The sequence below is a fragment of the Hibiscus syriacus genome, unplaced genomic scaffold, assembly GCF_006381635.1.
Source record: "Hibiscus syriacus cultivar Baekdansim isolate YM2019G1 unplaced genomic scaffold, ASM638163v2 tig00110985_pilon, whole genome shotgun sequence".
Classification (NCBI taxonomy): domain Eukaryota; kingdom Viridiplantae; phylum Streptophyta; class Magnoliopsida; order Malvales; family Malvaceae; genus Hibiscus; species Hibiscus syriacus.
The window spans coordinates 35,820-57,059 of record NW_024062939.1 but is presented as its reverse complement, the minus strand read 5'-3'; the positions used below and the strand labels follow the sequence as shown (position 1 = coordinate 57,059).

At 31.5% G+C, this 21,240-nt stretch overlaps 1 pseudogene; it reads right to left on the bottom strand.

The window, feature by feature from the left end:
• Positions 1 to 4,783: 4,783 nt before the first annotated feature.
• On the bottom strand, positions 4,784 to 21,115 carry LOC120148716 (annotated as a pseudogene).
• Between the last annotated feature and the right edge of the window lie 125 nt (positions 21,116 to 21,240).

The window sequence follows — 21,240 nt, the reverse complement described above, 5'->3', positions numbered from 1 at the left end:
TTATGCTCTTCTTAACTACAAAATCCTCTTAAATGAATAAAGGATGCTACATGATTCATTTGGAGTTTCCTAATGGCTCCTTTGAAACCTATAATGCCAAACTTCAGAGTTGACCGTTTATTTGAAAAACAGAAAGCTCTGTGACCTTAATACTATCCTTGATTACAGGGTATATTGTTAATGTGTTAGTTCTGTTGCAGTCATTCTGAGAATTCTTGAAGTTTACTTTGTGGTACCATGTCTTACTTTATTGATATATCAAACTAGATTGACAATCTTGTTTAGGATATCCAATTGAAGTTTTAGCTGATAGGGCTGTTATGTCCATACTTCCTCAGCCAACAACTGAAAGTAAAAGGTACTCTTACTTTCTCATTCTGTTAATTTTCGTTTAAAATTTAAGTTCCGAGGAGATGCCGTTTTTCAAGTACCCTTGACTCTTACTTGTAATAGTTAGAGATGGTTTTATGATTTTGTGGGAAATTTTAGAAAGCAATGCAACTCGACGGTTTAAATACTGAAAAATGCCTTGTAACACATAATGGAAGAAAAATAGCTGCTCAAAGTTTGAAAAGACCGTTCCGTATGCTTTAGTAATCCTAAGTGGCAGGTTTGAGTTATCTAATTAAGTCTTCATCATTTGTCTTTTGATCTGATGTTAATAGTTAATGAGCTTTTTTATCTATCTTTGCACTGGCAGTAGTAGGTTCTTTTATCTAATGAAGTCCGACAAATGAAAATATGATTAAACAGAAGTCCTCATTTCCCACTCCACTCCCTTGGCTCATGAAAGTGGTGCAAAATAGGTTAGAAAAGGATCAATTAAATGTGCTTGGGCAGTAAAGTTGACTACAAGTTTGAAAAGTGAAAAAACCTCAAGTTGTAAGAAAAGATGAAAGTTTCTTTTAGCGGTGACACAAAAAGTGTGTTGGCTGAAGATCAACAGCAGCAAGGAAATAGTAATATGGCTTTAGAAAGACTAAATGAAAAGGTTAATGGGAGTCCCACTGTTGGAATTTCAGATGGTCATGGTTCAACAGTAAATAAGTTGCCTTTAGCAAATGAAGCGACCTTGTGTAAATGTGAAACCATTACAAATAAAACACAATGTTTTTTGTCTTTCAATAGAAGACTTTGAGGTTTAGTATTTCCTGTAAAGTCTATGATATGACTAAAATTGCCCATCTTTTCAATCAAATTGTTGAAGTTTATTTGCTATATAAAATTGCAGGCTACAGGAGAGATGGTTAATTACTATGAAGGCAGACCTGTACCTCAAGATTACAATGGTGGCTCTAAGGTCATACATTCGCACAAGAACTGCAGTGAATGGTAAAAGTGTTCATAACCGAATATGCTCTTTCGGTACAGTTTCGATAATTTTAATATATAATAATGTTATTTTGAAAATGAACTCCAGAAGTCGAAAAATAAAATGCTCCTGTTGCGAACTCAAAGGTGCATCGTTTGGCTGTTTCGAAAAGAGTTGTCGTAAGAGTTTTCATGTTCCCTGTGCAAAATTAGTCTCATAATGTCGGTGGGATACTGTAAGTGATACAAATTGGACAGTTTTCTGGACTTCATATGATTTTTTGGGAAGTTAAAGACTACGTTCCTTGTTAACGAGTGTATATTTATTTTGGATCATAATAGGATAACTTTGTAATGTTGTGCCCTCTCCATTCTTCTTCTAAGTTGCCTAATGAAGAGTCAGAATCTCAAGGAAGTAGAAAAACAAGTATTTTAAGAGGGTATGCTGAAGTTTCATCCAGTTTATTCTAGTTTCTTTACAAACTTCACCTTTTCATGCTCATGGAAATTTCATTAAGTTATTGCTTCATTTGTAGACATTTGCCAGTTCACAACAAGGAATATCCTACAAGCGAAGAAGTCAATAGGCAGAAGAAAAGGAATCTTTGTGAATCGCGCGACAAATTGGTTCTCTTTTTCTCAGCTATCATAGTTGAAGAAAATGTAAGTGTCACAATCTATTGTCCTTATGCATTTTTGCTTTTTCATTCACATTAGGAAAATCCTCGATATTTACTATAATATTATTTATTTAAATTAAAATATTATAAATTAAATTAATTTATTCTTAATTTAAATTAATTAATTTATAAATATAATAAAAATTAGGATCCACTTATATTGTGTAAAACTCTTTTAGGTTTGCATCTTTTTAGTCTCATTGGATTGAGAGAAATCAAAGGTTGAGATTAATTCGTTTTTTAGTGAATATCTGTTCATTTTCCATGGTTAATCTTAGTCTTTAATTTCTTTCATCAAATGGTCCTAAAATGATATAAAATTAAAGAGTTTTACACACTATAATTGGATTTTGCCCCCATATAATAATATTAATATTTAAATTACAATTTTAAATTATATTAGTATATTCTTAAATTAAATTGATTTAAATTATTATAATATTATTATAATATTTTTATATAATTTATTCTTAAATTAAATTAATTAATTTATATAATTTTTAAATATAATAAGGATTAGGATCCATTTATACTATGTAAAACTCTTTTAGTTTTACACATTTTTAGAGCCATTGGATTAAGATAAATCAAAGATTGAGATTAATTCGTTTTTTAGTGAATATCTTTTCATTTTTCACGATTAATTTCACTCTTTAATTTCTCCCATCTACTGGTCTTAAAATGGTATAAACTAAAAGAGTTTCACACGGTATAATTAGATCATGCCCTATATAATAATATTAATATTTAAATTATATTAATATGTTCTTAACATAAATAATTTAAATTATTCTAATATTATTTAAATATTTTTATATAATTTATTTTTAAATTAAATTAATTTATTTTTAAATTATATTGGTTATATAGTTTATAAATATAATAATATTATAAATATCATAAGAATTTAGGTATAATTACCCTTTTATCCTAAGCCAACGGTTGAAATCCCATCTATAAAAATAAAAACTGAGCACTACCTATCACCCATTTAAGAAACTTGCCCATTGATTATGTCAATCAATTCTTTAGATTCTCAAGTTAGTTTCTTTTACCCAATTCTTGTATCTGTTACGTTTTTCTTTTAATTTATACTTTTGTTAGATTATATTTTGTGATGAATTTTTTCTGGGTTTTTTAAAAATTTGATTTATATTCTGATTACAGATTAAGGATATTTTTTACCTAAATCTAATAAATTGTTGACATTTAATTTCTCATATTTTGTTCCTTTTAATTTTGGTTTTTTATTGACTTAAAATCTTTGAAACGTTTCAAATATGGATGATATTTTACTTTTATACAAGGGTTTGTTTACCTGATATTGATACAGCTTCAAGGGTTTACTATGAAACAAATGGTGTATCCATGGAAGACATGTGAAACTATCTGGTGTTCTAATGGACTAACCAAGGGTTCACTGGTTTACCTTAATTGTCCTGTCCAATTTATGTTTAAATCTACAAAGGTAACTATCCTTGAATCCAGGAACAACATAGGTTTAGCCTTAAAAATTCTCTTTCTTTTTTGTTTGAAACTTGGAATAAATAAGCAAATGAAGTAGTGGCAATTTTTATGAATATGGATGATTTGTTTACAGATGGAGATACTATTTTTCTCAACGGTAGTTGATATTTTTTTCTTACTTGAGCCAATGGTTCTAACTAGAAAGATCTTTAAGGCATGAAATTCTTGTTCTCAAGTAAGCAACAATACCCTTTTTTTATTATATTGATTGACTTCTTTCTTGCACCCCTACCCTCCTGCATTGCTAGGGGTGGGGCTGCATGAAATAATATATCTGACATTGAAGATTTAATGCAGAAATCCAAAGGTGAGGAGACTGATGTTATCTAATTAAGTCTTCATCATTTGTCTTTTGATCTGATGTTAATAGTTAATGAGCTCTTTTATATATCTTTGCACTGGCAGTAATAAGTTCTTTTATCTAATGAAGTCCGACAAATGAAAATATGATTAAACAGAAGTCCTCATTTCCCACTCCACTCCCCTGGCTCATGAAAGTGGTGCCAAACAGGTTAGAAAATGATCAATTAAATGTGCTTGGGCAGTAAAGTTGACTACAAGTTTGAAAAGTGAAAAAACCTTAAGTTGTAAGAAAAAGATGAAAGTTTCTTTTCGTGGTGACACAAAAAGTGTGTTGGCTGAAGATCAATAGCAGCAAGGAAATAGTAATATGGCTTTAGAAAGACTAAATGGAAAGGTTAATGGGAGTCCCACTGTTGGAATTTCATATGGTCATGGTTCAACAGTAAATAAGTTGCCTTTAGCAAATGAAGCGACCTTGTGTAAATGTGAGACTATTACAAACAAAACACAATGTTTTTTGTCTTTCAATAGAAGACTTTGAGGTTTAGTATTTCCTGTAAAGTCTATGATATGACTAAAATTGCCCATCTTTTCAATCAAATTGATGAAGTTTATTTGCTATATAAAATTGCAGGCTACAGGAGAGATGGTTAATTACTATGAAGGCAGACTTGTACCTCAAGATTACAATGGTGGCTCTAAGGTCATACATTCGCACAAGAACTGCAGTGAATGGTAAAAGTGTTCATAACCGAATATGCTCTTTCGGTATAGTTTCGATAATTTTAATATATAATAATGTTATTTTTTTCAGGGCTCCTAATGTTTATTTTGAAAATGAACTCCAGAAGTCGAAAAATAAAATGCTCCTGTTGCGGACTCAAAGGTGATGCGTTTGGCTGTTTCAAAAAGTGTTGTCGTAAGAGTTTCCATGTTCCCTGTGCAAAATTAGTCTCACTATGCCAGTGGGATACTGTAAGCGATACAAATTGGGCAGTTTTCTGGATTTCATATGATTTTTTGGGAAGTTAAAGACTACGTTCCTTGTTAACGAGTGTATATTTATTTTGGATCACAATAGGATAACTTTGTAATGTTGTGCCCTCTCCATGCTTCTTCTAAGTTGCCTAATGAAGAGTCATAATCTCAAGGAAGTAGAAAAAAGAGTGTTTTAAGAGGGTATGTTGAAGTTTCATCCAGTTTATTCTAGTTTCTTTACAAACTTCACCTTTTCATGCTCATGGAAATTTCATTAAGTTATTGCTTCATTTGTAGACATTTTCCAGTTCACAACAAGGAATATCCTACAAGAGAAGAAATCAATAGGCAGAAGAAAAGGAATCTTTGTGAATCGAGCTACAAATTGGTTCTCTGTTTCTCAGCTCTCATAGTTGAAGAAAATGTAAGTGTCAAAATCTATTGTCCTTATGCATTTTTGCTTTTTCATTCACATTAGGAAAATCCTCGACATATACTATAATATTATTTATTTAAATTAAAATATCATAAATTAAATTAATTTATTCTTTATTTAAATTAATTAATTTATAAATATAATAAGGATTAGGATCCACTTATATTGTGTAAAACTCTTTTAGGTTTGCATCTTTTTAGTCTCATTAGATTGAGAGAAGTCAAAGGTTGAGATTAATTCATTTTTTAGTGAATATCTGTTCATTTTCCATGGTTAATCTTAGTCTTTAATTTCTTTCATTCAATGGTCTTAAAATGATGTAAAATTAAAGAGTTTTACACACTATAATTGGATTTTGCCCCCATATAATAATATTAATATTTAAATTATAATTTTAAATTATATTAATATATTATTAAATTAAATTGATTTAAATTATTATAATATTTTTATATAATTTATTCTTAAATTAAATTAATTTATTTATATATTTTTTAAATATAATAATGATTAGGATCCATTTATACTATGTAAAACTCTTTTAGTTTTCACATTTTTAGAGCCATTTGATTGAGATAAATCAAAGATTGAGATTAATTCATTTTTTATTGAATATCTTTCATTTTCCACGATTAATTTCACTCTTTAATTTCTCCCATCTAATGGTCTTAAAATGATATAAACTAAAAGAGTTTTACACAGTAATTAGATCATGCCCTATATAATAATATTGATATTTAAATTATAGATTTAAATTATATTAATATGTTCTTAATATAAATAATTTAAATTATTCTAATATTATTTAAATATTTTTATATAAATTATTTTTAAATTAAATTAATTTATTCTTAAATTATATTGGTTATATAGTTTATAAATATAATAAAATTATAAATATCATAAGAATTTAGGTATAATTACCCTTTTATCCTAAGCCAATGGTTGAAATCCCATCTATAAAAATAAAAACTGAGCACTACCTATCACCCATTTAAGAAACTTGCCCATTGATTATGTCAATCAATTCTTTAGATTCTCAAGTTAGTTTCTTTTACCCAATTCTTGTATCTGTTACGTTTTTCTTTTAATTTATTCTTTTGTTAGATTATATTTTGTGATGAATTTTTTCTGGGTTTTTTAAAAATTTGATTTATATTCTGATTACAGATTAGGGATTTTTTTTTACCAAAATCTAATAAATTGTTGACATTTGCGTTTTCTTTTCTGATTACATGTTAGTGTTGTTTTGAACCCGTTATTTCATTTGCAAAGGTTTCTCAGTTCTGCATGTGACCAATTCCCTTTCATTTATGCCTTGTTTGGTTTCTCTTTTGTTTCATTTCTATGTGTTTGCTTAGTAAGAAAAAATACGAAAAATAAAATTTAGGACATTGTATTATTTGTTTGTAAAAATAGTTTCTATGTACTTCCATTTTCATTGTTTTCACATGTTGATGCCTTTGGTCTAGTGATTCAATTTGCTTTCTTCAGTTAACTCTGCCTTTTTTATTCAAATTATTTTTTTAATGTGACAATCGATGTGTTATTTTTTTATTGCATGAATATGTTTATAATAGGCTTTCAATTCAGGTTTATTCTTCATAATTTCTCATATTTTGTTCCTTTTAATTTTGGTTTTTTTTTTACTTAAAATCTTTGAAACGTTTCAAATATGGATTATATTTTACTTTTATACAAGGGTTTGTTTACCTGATATTGATACAGCTTCAAGGTTTTACTATGAAACAAATGGTGTATCCATGGAAGACATGTGAAACTATCTGGTGTTCTCATGGACTAACCAAGGGTTCACTGGTTTACCTTAACTGTCCTGTCCAGTTTATGTTTAAATCTACAAAGGTAACTATCCTTGAATCCAGGAACATAGGTTTAGCCTTAAAAATTATCTTTCTTTTTTGTTTGAAACTTGGAATAAATAAGCAAATGAAGTAGTGGCAATTTTTATGAATATGGATGATTTGTTTACAGATGGAGATACTATTTTGCTCAACGGTAGTTGATATTTCTTTCTTACTTGAGCCAATGGTTCTAACTAGAAAGATCTTTAAGGCATGGAATTCTTGTTCTCAAGTAAGCAACAATACCCTTTTTTTATTATATTGATCGACTTCTTTCTTGCACCCCTACCCTCCTGCATTGCCAAGGGTGGGGCTGCATGAAATAATATATCTGACATTGAAGATTTAATGCAGAAATCCAAAGGTGAGGAGACTGGCGAGCACACTATAGCAATGCTTAAGGCAGAGAAAGAAGACTAGAATCACCACTTCACAATGAGAAATGGTTGTTTGTCCAGCTAAAGCAAGAACTAGCATATGCAGAGGCTTAACGCAGACATGTACAAGGTATAATTTTATTAATTTATTCTTAATTTAAATTATTTGTATAATTTATAAATATAATAATAATATTTAAACTATAGATTATAAAATATTATAAGAATATACTAATTTAAATTATATCAAGGGTTTGGTGATCAGTTTTATTCACTCCTTTTGACCATCACTGTTGAAAGTAAAATCATTCATGGTTAAGTTTATAACTCCTATTGTGAAGGTATTACTGGCGAGAATTTACATGTTCAATATTTTGCAGCAAGCTTTCTTGTTGTTTATGCTTTTTTTTTCCTCACAGGCTTCTCACATGGTCAACAATATGAAGGAAGAGATACCATATTATTCCATGCCGGAGTACCATTTTCTGAAGGAAAGTTTGGGTGGTAATACAAAGGGCTAGATCATTAAGTACCGTTTTTTATTTCTATCCCTTTATTTATTTATTTATTTATTCTGCATATATCAAATGAATATGTTTTTGCTTCATATATTAGACAAAAGAAATGAAAAACAAGATGCTTTGTTTCTATCCTATCTTGATCCTTGATATGTGTAATATTTAGAGAAAATATATAAAGACTATGAGGTTAGAAATGCATGTGTTTACACATATTTCATCTATCTTGTTTTTTTCTTTTCTCAATCTTGTACAGGTGTGTGCCTATGAAAGCATGCAAGCTGGTATGTATCGACTTAAACATTTAGGAATCACACAACTAACAACTCTAACCAGTGCTACGAGTCAACTCTTGCTACTGCATCAAACATTGAATTGGAGCTGCAGATAACTCCTTGGAATCTAAGTGGCAATTTTGTTGCATGTACAAGCCAGGTAAAATGTTACTTCTACTAGTAAGGAAGTACTAATGTTTTTGCGTTTCAAATAAGCTATAAATCAACAAAATCACATATTTTGAAGCTGACATTTCCAATCATATTCTATAAAATTATATTAATAAATTCTTAAATTAAATTAATTTAGATTATTCTAATATTATTTAAAATATTTTTATAAAGCATTTTTCGTACATTGCTTATAGTGTTTTGATTTGTTTCCCTTATTGAATGGTTTTCAAACTTTGATTTATTAATTTATTCTTAAATGAAATTAAATGATATATATAATTTATCAAAATTATAATATTAATATTAATATTGAAACTATAAATTATAAACTATAAATTATTATATATTTGTTTTTTGATGATTAAAATTGTTTGTGCTTGAAATACTGGCGTTGAGGGCTTAATATATGGGCTTTGTTATCAGTCTTAATGTACTTTTAGATTGAAATCTTAATTAATGGCATGCAATTGCTTGTTCTTTTTGAGATTTTTCATAGTTCCTATGCAGTTTTTGCCCAAATTCGTAAAAACTTGATTGTTTGTGTAAATTTCGTTAGAGGAGTAAAGTTTCTAGGTAGTTGAGGATTTGATCGACTAATGATATGTAATATGAAAGCTGACTGTTACACTTTTTTTCAGGATGGTTATAATTCGGGCAAGTCAAAGCAAAATACTGTTGATTTTACTGTTTGTGTGAGTTCCTAACCTTTTCTTTGTAAGATTAAAGAACTACTTTTAAAGTATGATGTTTATGCTAGTACCATGGTGGCATAATCACTGTCGATTTTGATTCATTTTGAACTGTTAAGATTGTCCTTGTCGGATAATACTCTCTTATGGATGTAAATCAATAATAAGTTGCCTTGGTTTGCTAATTTCCTCTATGTGTTTGATAACGATTTCTTTGATTTTTATAGATGCAAAATCTTCTTCAACAAATGGTGAGTTATAATTGGACCCTTTTTTGTTATATTTTTTATTTGTGTTGACAGAATTTTGTTTGCAGGAATCTAAGTTTCAAACAATGTATGGTTCTATTATCACCAGAAATATCCTTTCAAATGTTCTTTCATAAGAAAAACTTTTGTCAACAATGTCTGATTAAGTAAATAGTTTATCGTAAATGTTAGTATCATTTAACGATATTTCTAGAAACCTATAAATGGAGACGATCTATAGCCGAAAAATGATGTCTTTTTCTTCTATAATCCTATGGACGTAATGGACGTCAGGTATAACTAGAATGTACAAAACACCCCCTCACCGCAAGTAGGCGACGAGGGTCAAAGCTCAGCTTTGATCCACCACCGGGATACGTTACATACTTACTTCTTACTAAATAATTTCTCTTTCCTGTTGAGCTTCTAGTTCTATTGTTATATAAATAGATTGAATTGTGTAAATTAGTCTTTAGTTTAGTTATACATTTGAGACACTCTTTTCCTTCTTTCTATGTTTATTGAGATACCTTCTTGTATTTCAATGGATATGAAGTGGGTTTTAATGAGGCATCCCTTTCTTATCGAAAAAAGTTTAGTTATGCATTTGCATGAAATCATAGACTATATTGACTAAGATTCTTTCTGAGATAGTGATGTGAACCTATATCTAATAGTTGCATTGATGGCCAAATTTGAAGTTCGAAACTTTCTTATGTTTCAATGGTTTAGCATTATTTTTTAAGTGAAAATAGTTATGCATTACTGTCAAGTATGGGACAGTAAATGTAGTTCATTGCCTAACCCTGGCAAGGAGAACACTCGAGATTCGAAATCTGTATTCAATATCAATTCCATTTAAGCTTAATTGAAAATCTATGGTTGAACTTGAAATCCTCTGATACAAAACACATACTTTGAGTATGTCTTGAATGCTTCTGTTTTATATATATGCCATTGAAGATTTAATGTGTTCAGATTCACATTTTCTGTATCGTTTGGTTTATTTATTTCACTTAAGTATTGAGTGCATGCAGAAATCCAAAGGTGAGGAGACTGACGAACACACTCTAGCAATGCTCAAGGCAGAGAAAGAAGAACTAGAATCACCCCTCCACAATGAGAAATTGTTGTCTGTCCAGTTAAAGCAAAAACTAGCATTTGTAGCAGAGGCTTAAAACTCAAACCTGCACAAGGTATAGCTTTTTCAGATGTATTATGATGGGCCACATAGTTCTTCGACTGTTTTAATTGTATAAGTTTGGAAAAGTAGCTTAGAAAATTTACTTACTAAATTCCTTTTGCATCTTAGGAGCTCCAATCCGTACGCAGTCAACTTGTCTTGAGCAGTGAAGATGTTTCAAATTAGAGATATACTTGAAACAAGGGAACAATGGTACGTTGCTTATAATGATTTGATTTGTTTACCTTACTGATTGGTTTTCAAACTCTGATTTATTAATTTATTCTTAAATAAAAATATTTATATAATTTATTAATATAATAATAATATTTAAATTATAAATTATAAAGTATCATAAGAATATATTAATTTAAATTATATTAATATATTCTTAAATGAAATTAATTTAAATTATCATTGTTTGATTTGGATAATAATTATCATTTTTTGATTTGGATAATATATTCTTAAATTAAATTATATAATTCAAACTCGGATTATTAATGTTAGATTTGGATAATGATTATCATTGTTTGATTCAGATTATGATGTGAATTGTGACTTTATAGATTTTAAAGACACGATGTGTTAGATGATGTGAATTAAAATGTGATTTGTATAATGTTTGATTCAATGTGTCTCTCTGTACGGTGCAATATTGTTTTTGTTAGTTATCTGATTGATTGACATTTTCTTTGTTTATTGTGAGCATAGTTGTTTTGAGATTATTGATTGTATGGTATTTTGTTTGGAAAATGTCTTGTGAAATGTTGATATATCGAACTTAGAAATTAGGCAATGCATTGGATTATTTATATATATTATATTCTTACATTCGGATAAAATTAGAATTCTGATTATATATGTTGTCAAGTTATATAAGGATGTCACTTTGGATTAAGTGGCCTCAGCCTTTGTGGCAGACCCAACTTCGGATGATTTGTAAGGTGTAAGGGTGCATGATTATTTGCATAACACTCGAACAATGATTATTATTGCTTGTTTTAGATTATTATTATTATTTGTTGTTTGAAAAGTGTTATGTGAAATATGTTAAGATATATCAGATTTAGAATTTATGCGATGCATTTAGATTATTTGTATATGTAATATTTTACATTTGGATTAGATCAAAATTCGAATGAAATATTTTATCATGTTATATTGGGTTTGGATTGATAGGGGAAGTTTAGTGTATTCACTTGATGCGTTGAATGTCACTTCGAATTAAGTGGCCTTTGTCTTTGTGGCAGACCCTATTTCGGGTGGTGTGTTATAGTTAGTGGTTCTATGGAACATACGTTTCGGACGTTGTGAAAGGTGTATGGGTGCATTATCATTTACATAATATACAAATTGTGATTATCATTGTTTGATTCGATCTATGATGTGAATTGTGACTTTATGCACTTTAAAGACATCGTGTGAATCTTTTTGTCAAGGTGTGTCACTATAGGATGTTATACTTTGTTTGTGAGGTTTCTGATTGACTTACATTTTCACTGTTTATTACGATCATGATTGTTTTGCGATTATTTGTTGTTTGGTATTTTGTTCGAAAAATGCTACGTGAAATAATTGATATATTAGACTTAGAATTTATGTGATGTATTTGGATTATTTGTATAGGTAATATGCTTACACTCAGATGAAATTTGTTATAATGTTTTATTGGGTTGAGATTGATAGGGGAAGTTTCGTGTATTTATTCGATGGGGTGAAATTCACTTCGAATTCAGGGGTTTATGCTTTTGTAGTGAATCCTACTTCGGATGGTCTATTGGAGTTCGAGTGGTTCTGAAAACTTACTCTTCGAACGATGCGTAAGTCGTATGGGTGCATGATCATTTGCATAATATTAGGACTGATTAATGTTTGATTTGGATTATGATTATTATTGGTTGATATGGACTATGATATGAATTTTGATTTTATGCTTTTTAAAGATATTGTGCAAATCGTTGGTCGTTGTTATAATATTTTCTCACGGTGTATCTCTCTAGGGTGTTGTATTTTGTTTCTGAGTTATGTAATTGACTGACATTTTTTTTGTTTATTATAAGCATGACTGTTTTTTTTTGTTTGGAAAATGTTATGTGAAATATTTTTTATATTTCAGACATAGAATTTATGCGGTGCATTTGTATTATTTGTATATGTAATATTCTTCCATTTAGATGAAAAATGTTATCAATTTATATTGGGTTGGGGTTGATACAGAAGTTTTAGTGTATTCACTCTATAGGGTGAATGTAACTTCATATTCAGGGGCATATGCCTTTTTGGGGGACCACACTTCGGATAGTGTGTTATAATTAGAGTGGTTCTCGGACTTTACTCTTCGAACAATAAGTTGTATGTGTGCATGATCGTGCATAGTATTCAGACTCTGATTATTAATGTTTAATTTGGAATATGTTTTTTATTGTTGTTTCGGGATATGATGTGAATTGTGATTTTACACTTTAAAGATTGAGAATTGTTGGTTGCTGCTAGAATATTTTGTCACGGTGTGTATTTATAGGGTGTTATATTTTGTTTGTGAGTTATCTGATTAATTAAAATTTTCTTTATTTATTGCGCGCATGAATATTTTACGATTAATGATTATCTGATATTTTGTTCAGAAAATGTTGTGTGAAATATGTTGATATATCGGACTTGGAATTTATGCAATGCATTTGAATTATTTTTATATTTAATTTTTTTACATTAGGATCAGATTAGTGTTCGAGTGAAATATGTTATCATGTTATATTGAGTCTTGATTGATAGTTCAATGTATTCACTCGACATAGTGAATGTCACTTCAAATTCAATGGCCTTTTCCTTTGTGTCGAGCCCCACTTTGAATGGTCTGTAAGGTGTATGGGTCTATGAGTATTTGCATAATATTTGGAATATGATTATCGTTGTTTGATTTTGTCAAGGTGTGTCCCTATAGGGTGTTATATTTGGTTTGTGAGTTTTTTTATTGGGTGTCATTTTCTTTGTTTATTGCGAGATTTATTGTTTTACGATTATTAGTTTTCTGGTATTTTGCTCGAAAAACGTTATGTAAATATGTATATATATTGTACTCAGAATTTATGTGATGCATTCGAATTATTTGTATATATAATATTCTTATATTCAGATCTGATAAGAATTCGAATGAAATATATTATCATGTTATATAAGGTTTGGATTGATAAGAGAAGTTCAGTGAATTCATATGACGGGGTGAATGCCACTTAGAATTTCGAAATTAATGGTATATGTTTTTGTGATGGACCTCATGGGATTTCCAATAAGTCTGATAGTAAATCAGATTTTCTGGTCCCATCCCCCTACGGGATTTCTAAAGCTGAACGTGGATGCTGCTATTAATGGGGATTTCTAAACCAGGTGATGTCCATGGCTTCAGGGACATACTCATGATAACTAAATTTTTGTCAGATGATAGTTATATGAAGTATGTCATCATTTACACAAACGACAAAACAACTTAAGGACTTCGTGTCTACTATTTAACCAATAAAGTAAATATACTTTCACAAGAGATAGTTCAAAGGAGAAAACCTACCTATCCTATGCAACTATCGATCGTAAAGGCTATCACTACATCGAGCCAAAATGTTTTTTTGATTAAATCATCACTTTTATTCATGTGAGAGATTGTTGGGAAAAAAGTTAATTACATCGATGAATTTAATATTTATATTAAATTCATGAGGAAATATGTGTTTAATATTATAAATTTAAAAGATATTATAATTTTTTTAAATTTATATATTAAAAGAGTTTTGGTTGGAGTAAAACTCTTAGGTTTAATATTATAAATTTAAAAATATTATAATTTGTTTAAATTTAGATATTAAAAGAGTTTTTGTTAGAGTAAAACTCTCAGATTTAATCATTTAAAAAATATTATTATCTATTTTTAGATATTAAAAGAGTTTTAGTTTGAGTAAAACTCTCTCGAAATTTACTTATAAATATTGAGCAATCCTCTCATTTTTACATATCTTAGAATTCAAAAAGTATTCTTCAGTTGAAAAATATTTTCCCTACTTCTTGGAAAATATTATTTTTCTCCCTTAGTATTCCGATGATAGTCAAATGTAAGAAAAATATGTGATCTCTACTGATGTACTACTATAGTTGATCATTAAGTTATTGTATTCTGGGAGAAGAACGACCAAAAGATCTCTAACATTAAGGAATGACCGGAAATTTATCTTTAGAAAACTGTGTAACGACAGGACTCAACTGATTACAATCACAAGATCAAATATAAAAGAATATTTTTTATTTCTTTTTATTTCTTTTTTATTTTAAAGAATTTAAATTTTTTGTTTTACTTTTTCGCAGGTTTCATTTTGTCTTGGATTTTTATTATGGTTAACAAATTCCAATGAGTTAAAAGAAGAGTTTGAACTTTGAAACTTGAAAAAAGAGTAAAGGTACACATTCCATGGATTAATACAACAACCATGACAGTTTTGAGAGCACGAGAGAGGAAAATAGCAATCAACAAAACAAAGAGTAAACTTAAATCAGAAAAAAGAAAAAGAAAAATAGAATCCCTTCAAGTTCAGAATCAGCAAATTTTAGCTGAAGTAAGCATATAACCTTCTGCGGTGAAGGAAAAAGAAGAGAGACGACCAAGAACGATCACATTCCAAGAACAAAGAGAGAGAGAAAAAGCTATAGGATATTAAAAAATTAAAAGAAACTTTTGTACGGACAAGATAATGCTTGAAGGTCATGATTATGAATATCAACCATTCCTACAACTAAATACAAACGTATGCATAAAGCAAGAAAAATAATGCAGGAAAAAAAGAGAGCATAAACAAACAGCAGCCAACAACTTTACCGAGACAAAAAAAACTTTGCCAACTTCTACAAGAAAGCCAACAACTTCATCATCATGAGTTCATTACCAAGATGCATTTGAAGTGGGAAAAGGGGAAACACAGGAGATAAAACCAAAAAGAAAAGAAGCAGTAGTGGTAGGGTTGAGATAAGATAAAGCTTTGAATATACAAACAAAAAGTTAGTAAAGAAAAAGGACCTATGGGATCTGATGAGGCTTGAAGAAGAAGCAGCAGCAGCAAAGAAGAAATGTTTGTGTTGTTGGGAGGACCTAGGCATGTCCCCTCCCTTGAAACTCTCCAACTACTCTTCTAGTAGCTTTAATTTCTTTGGTAAATTATAAATTTCATCACTAAACGTTATTATTATTTTTTATTATTTATTAAACTTTAAAAGCTTTTAATTTTCTTACTAAATTTGTTATATTGGATTTTTTGTCATTCGCCGTTAAATAGTTAACAACTTTAAAACGATGTTGTTTTTAAAAGAATCACCAAAATTACATCATTTTATATCTATATAAAAACTCATTTATAATGCCGTTATTGAGAAAACTATTGAGTGAATAAAAAATTCAATGTATTAAATTAAGTGAAGAAATTGAAAATATTTAAAATACAATGAGCATAATAGGAGATAGAGTAAAATTTAATTGTCAAATTTATAATTTACCCCTCTATTTTATTACACTCAGCCGCCCTTCACTGTCGAAAATTTATGTTTGTTCTGAGGTGGATTTGGTGTTTGTAATTTATTTAGTGTTATATTATTATTGTTCTTCCTATTTTCTTTTCTTAAGTGATAATAAATCAAATTTAAATATTTAATAAATGTTGATTATTTAAAATTAAATAATTTAATGTTTTGACATTTGTTAATTTTAAATCATTTTAAGTCTTATAAGTTGTCATATCTATAATTAATATATGTTCATAAACTCAAAGAAAATTCATCAATATCTTAACCACCGCCTCAGATAAACGGTTGTAATTTTTCCTCATAAAAATATTTCATAAAGGTTGGGCTATCATTTTCCTCTTTAACATACAAGGTCAAAAATCAAAAGGTTATTTCAAAAGGTTGGGCTATGTACTGAACTGAAGTACATATCAAACAGTTTAATGGAACATATCTGAGGATTATATGTGACTATCACTGTGCTCCTGGAATTGAAGGAGCCTGTAAAAACTAATAACCTAATGCCATTTTGTAACACCACATTTGCTAAGGTCGATGGAGGCTTGTTCGAGGCTAAAATCACACAACAACAATTCCCAGGCAAGATGACCGGCCGGCCGGCGAGGGAGCACCGTCTCCGTCGTCACTATAAGAACGAAGAACACACAGGCATTAAAGCAAGGAACAGGATTGTTTCATGGTTTCATTTTCTTAACTGAGTTCACCTATTGACCTTTGAGTGCTCACCTTCCGCAGAGTGCTGGTGGAAGCTAGAGCTGCAAGTTGATCCTTTCGGCCCATTTAAAGATATCGGAATAAACATGATCTCCGCCCAGTTCTTTGCCCGTGGCCCCTGCTGCTATTCGTAAAACATCCTCGATCAATGCGAAATTCCCCATTATGTCCACGTGAGTGCCACTTTGGGTGCCTCGGCCTTCGAGAAGATTAGCCGGAGGGGCATGATTGTATTCCCGTATGTAAGTACGGATGCCTGAAGGGTTGAATCTAGTTTGCCTCGCCAACCTTTCGCACACATGAATCCAGCACTTAAAACAGGAACTGTTTCATCTCCATCAGCAGAGAAAACACCACCTTTTAGACATGAATCTTCACTGTCACCCTCGGCTGAGGTGTCTATCTGAAACGGAATAGAGCAATCGGTGCCACTATTTAATTTGTAGACGTAAGCTCTTTCCGTAGGGATTCCAACTCCGTACATTGAGTAGATCTCCATGTCTGGAGCATTTGGTAACCTGGAAATTTATATTGCACTTGTCAAGTAAACATGGAGAAAGGGAGGAATGAGGAAACTCAAAGGCAAAACAATCTGGTCGAAAATAGACAATTCACTAACAACAATAGCTCACAAATGTTAACCGCAAGTCTAGTAATCCTAAGAAGATAAGCTAAGCTATGGCATTGGCTAAGAAAGCAAACTCAACAAATTAAAAGATACTATATCATGATTGAATCATTTCATTCAATATAAGGGTTCTCTAAAGACACCTTCATGGTTAACTACAATTACTGCACCAGAAAAAAAAACTAGAATAACCCAGAAGTCGAAAAACCTCACTTTATTTCTAAGGGGTTTGACCAATATTTGTAGTGTTGATATTTCGGGTCATCCAAATTATCTGCTATCCCATACGAAAAATGAGCGCCTCCCCGTGCCATCAACTTGGGGGCAACAAAATAAAGCAGATCTAATATTGATCCAGCTGTGTAAACCTTGTTATCAGCAACTGATTTAATATGGTGATTCCCTATTTCATGATACTCGATCCATATATCACAGTTGGTTGTTAAGTTGGGCAGCTTAACACTCTTCACAGCATCCTGCTGATCAACAATAATCATATGAACTTCAGGCTACAAACTAGCAAACCAAATATCTCCTAGCATGCAAAAGCAGAAAGCACAATGTATAATGACCATCATCTCGGAATTGCACTTTAATGAATAAAATTTTCCAGAAGGGCATGCTTGCATTTGACATAGAAGGAGGGTGTTGAAACTAGAGAGATGATCCTTATACTTGAGCAAAATAATTTGATGATAGCTAGGATGGTACCTGGAAATCAACCCTCTTGATCGTGGAAGAATGCGCCTCGGCCACATCTTTCCCAAATGAAATAATTCTCCCATAATTCACACTTTTCACATTATCTTCCAAATTGATATTTGCATTTTGTACCATGCTATTGATGCTGTTGTTCCTCAACTCTTTTGCGCCACATTTAAAGCTTTCTCCTTCAGGTGACCAATCAAGTCCACCCCAGATGGTGTCCCCACCTTTTGGTATCATTGACATGGTGGAATCCCATGTACGGGTCATCCGCATTAAATGCTGGAAATTTTGCAGACCGAACACATCTTTGTCCAGAAAACCTGGTGCGAAAGCCCTGTTTAACAATTAGCATTTCATCAAGCTCCCAAGACAAAGTAAACATGCACATTCTTCATATCTGAACAAAACTACCTTATGTTTACGAAGAGTGAATTGAAACATGGTGGTATGGTTTTAAGATGCAACAGCACGCTAGAAAGCACGATAACACCATTATGAAAAGAAACTATTTCCAAGGTTCTAGGAATATAAAATCAAAACTGACTACAACAATTGCTTGCTTGAAATGACTGCTCTTAAGAAAACGACAACAGAGGGTGCACATGTTGAGGGAGTAATGCAAATTGAACAATGATGCATATTTTAGTGATAGCTTAACATTGATCTAACCTTTTACTTTGTTCACTCAAGAACTAATAACAATACTATCAGAATGGAAGCCATTAGAAAAGTCAGATTTATTACTGATTTATCAAATGAAAAAACTTTATTTTTGTAAAACTGACGCCATAAAAGCAAAGCATTAGAAAAGTTAGCTCTTTATAACAGGAACATTTTTCCAAGCACATGATCCGAGTGACATGCGTGAGGGAAAACTATATCAATGCAACAGAAATTCTGGGAAACCATATATGAGGCCAATTCATTGGTTTGAAATGTAGAAATATGACAACTCAAACACTACCAAGACAAGAAATACATCTTTGTTCGTTAAAAAAATAATTCAAAGAGGTACCTGGCAACGGCTATATCCCTGGCTTCAACAGAAAATAGTCCTGAGACCGATTTTGGGACACCTAGAAAGGGTCCACCGATGTTCATTACTGCCTTTATGTGCTTGGCACACCAATCTGATCCACCCCCACCACCCATGGGAGCTGTTGCTTCTACCCATTTCATGAAGTGCAGAAAGTACAGGACACCCATTGAGTGCGGAATGACTACTACCTTTTTCCCACCATTTGTTGCTACCATGAGTTCTATGTTACTTTTCATTCTGCTCAAAGTTTGGTCCCTGACCTGATTTATTCAAATAGACATTAAGTGATAACATCATTTCAGCGAGCAATAACAATACAATTGCATACCTCAGTGTTCTGGAATGATAACCTCCATTCATAGGCAGCCATATACATTGTTTTTTCCTCGTATCCGATTTGAGCCAAATTAGCAATTAACACAGCCCAAACAAAATATCCTGCTGCAAAATAATCAGCTGCCACAATCCAGATACTGGTCTGACCCTTATACCCGGAGGGTCCAGTCCAGTTTCATTATCGAGTGACATGTGCTGAGCCCAGCATAATGGTCTACAATGAAATTGGAAGAGCAGTGGGGAAATAAACTTTATTAAACTTCATGGATGACAAAACTTCTGCAAATAGTTAAAAGATAAGGGTAGAAAGCAATAACAGGTCTAAGTTAGAACAATTTCCGATCTTCTAATGGCATTTTCATTAAATAAAAAAGAACAATGTTGAAGTTTAAAGTCAGCATAGCAACCATATTCAAACAGACGAAGCATTGATCAGAAAACTTCAGAAAGCAAAACCAAGAAGGAATTGGATGTCAAGAGAATGCAGTATTACTTCAACGATCAAATAGCCAGAAACTACATAGACATCGCACATTGGAAAGACAGGTTGGCCTTCTTCAAAACTTGAAGCAACCCAACATTTATAAAGGGTAATGATATCATAAAACAGGGAAACTCCTGAGTTGGCTCTAAACAACAAAGTTCAATAAGACCTACGGAGAGTTTAAGTAGTATTTTTCTTCGCAAGAGTATAAGATTCGCCATACCAACACATGTTTTTTATAACTATCTATTGAGATGCTCTAGCTAGAAAACACACCAAATGCAAAGATTGTTACGAGGAAAAAGCAGGTTCCCACTCCTTGCCCAGAACACCAATGATTGAAGTGTATTCTAATCCACACAGCACGACAGTGATCAAGTTGCAGAAAAGAGTAACCAGAGATGCATTTCCAATGCCCCATAATCAAACATAAAACAAAAGGAAAAAGCATTTGCAACAATTAGAAGGCTTCAACTATAGAAATCAATTAAGCAATATTTTCTTGTGCAAATCAGTAAGCTTTGAGGAACTTTCTCTAATAACTTTCAACCTAAATCAAGATCAGAAAAGAACACTGGTGGCCTTCCCAAGGCCAATGATACCTTTTATGCAAAACCTAGAAAGGGAAAACAAAAGGAAAAAAAGAAGGGGACAAAAGTTAATGGTACCTTTTATACAATTCCCCAAAGGTTCCACCCCAAAGACGTTTCCTAAACAAGCCTTCAGCACATTGGTGTCCTTCCCATAGCTCGAGCCCACCGGTCACAATCCCAGGGACGAACACCACGGGATGATTCACCGTCAAGCCCTCTTTCCTCAACTTAACACTCGGTGGGTCGGTCAACGACCCGGTTATCGCCTCCGTCACGTATTGAGGGATCAAAGCGGGCATTGTGTTGTACAACAATAACAAGAGCCACCACATCGAACACACAAAACCAATGAACCAACAACAACTGTCCCATCACAACCATTTCTGAGAAGTATTCCTCTCTTTCCTGGGACTCGAGAACAATCCCTTCTTCTCGTCCTCGTCTTCGATTCTGGATCCTACAAAGTTCGAGGACATTGACGAATCCGTTCCCTTCCTCCGCCGCCGTAAAACGACATCGTATTTAAAATTCCAAAGAGATAAAATACTACTATTATCAATAAATGCTCTGTAGTTTGGCTAATAATGATCCTGATTCGGAACCTCCCTCCTTAAAAAT